This window comes from Bison bison, unplaced genomic scaffold, assembly GCF_000754665.1.
Source record: "Bison bison bison isolate TAMUID 2011002044 unplaced genomic scaffold, Bison_UMD1.0 scf7180017864331, whole genome shotgun sequence".
Taxonomy (NCBI): Eukaryota; Metazoa; Chordata; class Mammalia; order Artiodactyla; family Bovidae; genus Bison; species Bison bison.
The window spans coordinates 260,291-266,782 of record NW_011494903.1 but is presented as its reverse complement, the minus strand read 5'-3'; the positions used below and the strand labels follow the sequence as shown (position 1 = coordinate 266,782).

General features: G+C 35.9%; 1 protein-coding gene and 1 pseudogene across 1 annotated transcript in view; one reads left to right on the top strand and one right to left on the bottom strand.

The window, feature by feature from the left end:
* Nucleotides 1-6,492, top strand: part of CLCN5 (chloride channel, voltage-sensitive 5) — a 274,777-nt gene that overhangs the window by 75,418 nt on the left and 192,867 nt on the right. The window lies entirely within an intron of this gene.
* On the bottom strand, nt 1,252-3,090 carry LOC104998585 (annotated as a pseudogene).

The following is a 6,492-nucleotide window of genomic DNA, read 5'->3' as shown; positions in this document are numbered from 1 at the left end:
AGGCTCTAGAGCACAAGCTCAATAGTTGTGGCACAGGGGCTTAGTTGCTCCCTGGCATGTGGGATCTTCCTGAACTAGGGATTGAACCTGTGTTTCCTGCATTGGCAACCGAATTCCTCACTACTGAGCCATCAGGGAAGCCCTGCCCATTACATTTTGAGAATTCCTTATATATTCTAGATACAAGTTCTCTGTCAGATAAGTGATCTGCAAATATTTTTCCCAGTCTGTAACTGGTCTTTTCATCCTCTTAAGAGATTTTGAAGGTCAAAACTTTTAATTTTGATGAAGTCCAAATTATCAACGTTTGCATTTATGTATGATGAATTGGTGTCACGTCTGAGAAAAATTTCACCTAGCCCTAGGTCCCACAAAATTTTCTCTTGTATTTCCTCATAAAAGTATTAGAGTTTTATATTTTATATATAAGGCCATGATTCATTTGAATTAATTTTTGTAAAAAATGTGAACTTGAGGTCGAGGTTCATATTTTTGCCTATGAATGTCTGATGGCTGAAACACAATTTGTTAAAATAACTATTTTTTCTTCCATTGAATTGCTTTTGCACCTGTGTCAAAATCAGTTGGGCATGTTGTATTTGGCTGTTTGGGGGCTATTTCTAGGTTCACTATTCTGTTTTACTGTTATACCTGTCTATCCCTCTGTGAATACCAAGCAGTCTTTCTTAAAATTCATTTTTAATTGGAAGATAATCACTTTACAATGTTGAATTGGTTTCTGCTGTACAACACTAAACAATCTTGATTACTGTAGGTATGTATTTCTTTATTCTTCTTCAAAACTGTTTTAACCATTCAAGGTTTTTGCCTTTCTATATAAATTTTGGAATAAGCCTGTCTCTATCTACAAGAACCTTGCTGGGATTTTGATAGGAATTGTGTTGAAACTATAGATCAATTTGGGGCAAATTGAAATCTATACTATACTGAGTCTTCTAACCCATAAACACAATATATATCTCTCCATTTATTTAGATATTCTTTGATTTCTTTCATTGCATTTCGGAATTTTCAGCATGCAGATCGTGTACATGTTTTGTTAAGTGTATACCATATTTCATTTTCTTTGGAGTGACTGTAAATAATATTGTGTTTAGAATTTCACCTTCTTTATTCCTTATTAATATATAGAAATGCAGTTAATTTGGGTGTTGATCTTGTATTCTTTGACTTTTTTTTTTTTTTTCAGCAAAGAGCTCAGCTTTTTATTGAATGTGTTACTAAAAAGGTTTAGTCAAAAAGACAAAAGCCCATGTCATCATTAGACTCTTCAGATTCTTCTTTCCTTGCTTTTACTTTCTTCTTAGCTGAGGCAGCAATGGTGGAGGGGACAGGACCTCCTGAGGGGACAGGACCTCCTGCGGGATCAGCACCAGCTGCTGGGGCAAGTCCTCCAGCTCCCACGTTGCAGATGAGGCTCCCGATGTTGACATTGGCCAAAGCCTTTCCAAACAAGCCTGGTCAGAAAGGTTCAACATTTACACCGGCTGCTTTAATGAGGGCATTGATCTTACACTCTGTGTCCTGCAGGATGAGGGCCGAGTAGATGCAGGCGAGCTCCAAGGAGGCTATGGTGCATGCGAGTATGGTGCAGGCAAGTGCCTGGTGGGGGCTGCCAGGAACCCTGCTAGTCGCCCAGATGAAGTGAGGGTCTCACCCTAGCGGGGCCTTAGCTTCCTTGGAAGGACCGTGTACCTTAGCGGCAGCTGAGGAAAGCCTTTGACTTTGTTGAATCCACTTATTATTTAGTCTTAGCAGTTTTTTGGGTAGATTCTTTGGGATTTTCTCCACAGACAATCATGTTGTCCATGAATATGGACAGTTTTATTTCTTCCTTTCCAATCAGTATGCCTTTTATTTCCTTTTCTTGCCTTATTGTGCAGATGAGAACTTTCAGAGTGGCCTGAGCAGACATCCTTCCCGTGTTCCCTATATTAGGGGGAAACATTCCATCTTTCACCATTAAGAAAACTGTTAGTTGCTGTGTATTTGTTTTTGTAGATGCTTTTTTTGTCAAGTTGAGCAGATACCCTTCTATTCCTAATTTTCTGAGAGTTTTTATCATGAATGAATGGTGAATTTTGTCAGGTGCTTTTTCTACATTACTTGATATGAACATATGATTTTTCTTCTATAGCCTGTGGATATCATAGTTTAGTTTACATTGATTGAATATTGATTTTTTAACTAATCTTGCATAACTGGAATAAACCCTACTTGGTGATGGTATAATTGTTTTTATACCTTTCTGGATTCTATATCACTAATAATTTGTTGCAGATTTCTGTGTCAAAGTCCCTAAAAGAAGTTTGGAGAGTTTTTTCATAGTGTGTTTGTCTGGTTTTTGTATTAGGTGAATACTGGCCTCATAATATGAGTAGAGAAGTTGTACAGAAAAGAGTTAACATAGCAGGCCCTTGGTGGGCCTCTGGGAACTGGGATTTCAGGAGGATTTCCACCATCCCCAGAACTGATAAGAGTGACTCACTATGCCTAAACTGTTTGTACAAATGTGATTTATGCTGGGACTAAAATTCAAGTCTCCTGATTTCCAAGCTGTGCGGAAGAGTTAACATAGCAGGCTGACTGTTATCCTTTGAAAGGCCTGTTTGCAAAGTTGGTTCTTTGATGGCATCTGGAAACTTGGATTTGGGGTGAGTTCCTCCCATTCCAAGGACTGATAAGAATAGCCCACTCTGCCTAAACTGTACAAACAGTATGGTTTATGTTGATCATCTGCTTTCCTTCTGGGAGTCTGGAATTTTGGTAAGTGCTAAGCAGTGAGTGCCTATATGATCAACTCTCAGTAAATGCCCTAGGAACTAAGTTTCTAATGAGCTTCCCTGATAGACAGCATTTCACATGTGTTGTCACAACTCTGCTGGAGGACATAAGTATATCCTGTGTGACTCCACTGGGAGAGGACTCTTAGAACCTTGTACCTGGTTTTCTCTGGATTTTGCCCATGTGCCTTTTTCCTTTGAAGGTTTTGCTCCGTTCTCTTTCACTGTAATAAATAATAGCCTTGAGTCTGATTGTATGCTGAGGTCCCAGTGAATCATTGTGCATGAGCACAGGGATGGTCTTGGAAACCCCTTACACAGAAATGCTCCCTTCTCTTTGATATTCTGGAAAAGACTGTGGAAAATTGGTGTTAATTCTTTAAATGTTTGGTAGAATTTTCCAGTGAAACCATGTGGACCTGGAACTTTTCTTCCCAAGACCTTTTAAATTACAAATCTAATTTCTTTAATAGTTATTGGACCATTCAGATTATAAATTTCATATTTTCTGAGTTGTGATAATTTGTGTTTTTCAAGGAATCAGTCCATTTTATCTAAGTTGTCGAATTTATACACATAGGGTTTTTCATAGTATTCCTTTTTTAGAAAAATATATTTATTTATTTTTACACCACATGGCATTCAGGATCTTGGTTTCCTGACCAGGGATTGAACCTATGTCCCCTGCAGTCGAAGTTCAGAGTCCTAGTTACTGGACTACCAGGGAATTCCCCATAGTATTCCTTAAAAAAAAAAAACAAACAAAAAAAACCACATCCATCATCTCACATATTTACTCTCTTTTTCTTTCGTGAGAACATTTAAGTTCTACTTTCTTAGCAATTTCAATTATACAATATAGTATTATCAACTATACTCACAATGTTATACATTAGAGTCTCAGACCTTCTTCATTTTATAGCTGAAAATTTGTTTGTTTTTTTTTTGCCCACGTGGCATGTGGGATCTTAGTTCCCAGACCAAGGACCAAACCTGTGTCCCCTGTTGTGGAGGCATGGAGTCCTAACCACTGAACCACCCGGGAATCCCCTGGAAGTTTGTACCATTAAACCAACATCTCTCAGTTCTCCCTACTCCATCAGTCCCTGGCAACCACTATTCTATTCTCTGTTTCTATCAGTTTAACTTAAAAATTTCACATGTAAGTGATACCATGCAGTATTTGTCTTTCTCTGACTTATTTCACGTAACATAATGCCCTCCAGATTCATCAATGTTGTCACAAATAATAGGATTTCCTTCTCTTTTTTTAAGGCTGAGTGATATTCTTGAATATATGGTATATAAATAAATATATATATACACATATATCATATTTACTTGATCCATTACTTGATCTGTTGACACACTTAGGTTGCCTCCATACCTTGGCTCTTGTGAATATTGCTACCTTGAACATAGGAGTGCAGATATTTCATGAGATCCTGATTTCCATTCCTTTGGATATATTCCCAGAAGTGGAATTCCTGGATCATATGGTAGCTTTTTTTTTGGGGGGGGTGTTCCTAATGTCAAAGAAATACAATAATTTGCAAGTTTCTTTTCCAAATAGTGACATTTTGGGGGTGTTCTCTGGTGGCTTAGTGGTTAGGATTCTGGGCTTTCATTGCTGTGGCCTGGGTTCAATCCCTGGTTAGGGAACTGAGATCTCACAAACCACACAATGTGGACCAAAAAAAAAAAAAGAGAGAGGGGGAGAGAAAAGCAAATAGTGACATTTTTAAATGAATATTTTGGTCACGGATTGACTATATGTTTGCTATAGGCAAACATTTCCATAGCATCTTTCTTCCAAAGACTTTGGGTACTGGGTTGAGAACTTTATTTCCCTTTCAATTGGCTGCAGGATCTGTGAAAAGATTTCTCTGGCTCATTTGTGATATTAGTGATTTATGTCTTCTCTTTAATCTTAGTCAATTAGTTCTATAGGTTTATAAATTTTATTGACCTTTTCAGAGAAACAGCTTTTTGTTTAATTGATTTTCTCTATTGTTTTCCTGTTTTTAAATTTCATTGATTTCTGTTCTTATCTTTGTTATTTCCTTCCTTCTGCTTGCTCACTTTGGGTTCATTTTCTTTTGTCCTTCTTTTTCTAGTCTCCTGTAATGGGAGCTTATATGATTGATTTGAGACCTTTCCTCTTTTCTAATGTAAGCATTTAGTTCTAAATTCCCATGCCATCACTATTTTAGCTACATTCCACAAATTTTGATGTGTTGTATTTTCAGTTTTATTCAGTTCAGTATATTTTTTAAAATTTCCCTTGAGATTTCCTTTCGACCTATGGATTAATGAAAAATGTGTTATTTAGTTTCCTAGTATTGGGGGATTTTCCTGTTGACTTTGTTATTGATTTCTAATTTGATTCCATTATGGTCTGAGAACATACTCTGTATGATATCAGTTCTTTGACATTTTGTTGAAGTTTGTTTTATGACTCAGAATATGAGCTATCTTGGTGAATGGTATTTGAAAAGAATGTGAATTATGTTTTTGGGTGGAGTGTCCTATAAATTAGGTCCTCTTGTTTTATGATGTTGTTGAGCTGTATAATCTTGCTGATTTTATGTTTAGTAGTTCTATTGCTGAGAATGAGTATTGAAGTTTCCAACTATAGTTATAGATATGTCTGTTTCTCCTTCCAGTTCTATTAGAGTTTACTTCATGTGTTTTGAAGCCCTGTGTTTGGTGCATACACATTTAGGATTGTTATGTCTTTTTGGTGAATTGACTCTTTTATCACTATGTAATATTCCTCTTCATCCCTATAATTTTGTTTGCTCCGAAGTCTACTTTATCTTATATTAATATAGCCACTCCTAGTTTTATAAATTAATGTTTAAATAGTATATCCTTTTCTATCATTTTACTTTCTACCTATCCATGTTATACATGAAGTGAGTTTCTTGTAGACAACATATAGTAGGGTATTTTTAAAAGCCATTCTGTTAAATGCCATTAAAATACAGAGCTATTTTTAACTCATGTATTTATACTATTTACCTTTAGCATAGTCATTGATACCTTAGGGCTAAAGTCTAATGTTTTCTTATTTGCTTTTTGTTTTCCCCTCAATTTCTCATTCCTCTGTTTTCCTTTTCTTGCCTAATTGTAGGTTGCTTGAATATTTTTTTAGAATTCCATTTTGATTTGCATTGTTTTTTTGAGTATATCCTTTTATATAGTTTTTTTTTTTTTTTGCCCTGCCTTATGGCATGAAGGATCTTAGTTCCTGGACTAGGAATTGAACCCAGGCCCCCAGCTGTGGAAGCACAGAGGCCTAACCACTGGACCACTAGGGAATTCCTTGTATAGTTTTCTTAATGTTTGCTCTAGGTATTAAAATACACATATGTAATATCACAGTGTACTATGGCCATAATTTTACCAATTCTAGTAAAGTGTAGAAATCTTATTTTCATTTATATCCCTTTACCCTCCCACTTTTAAAATACAGTTTTCTTATCTATTTCTCTGTATACATGAAACCCAACATCAGATGGTGTTATAATTTTGTTTCAACAATCCATCATGATTGAAAAAATTCATGAGAAGGATAATCTACTATATTTATCCTTATTTTGACACATTTGTTTCCCTTCATTTTTTTAAATTAATTTATTTTAATTGGAGGATAATTACTTTACAATATTGTGATGGTTTCTTG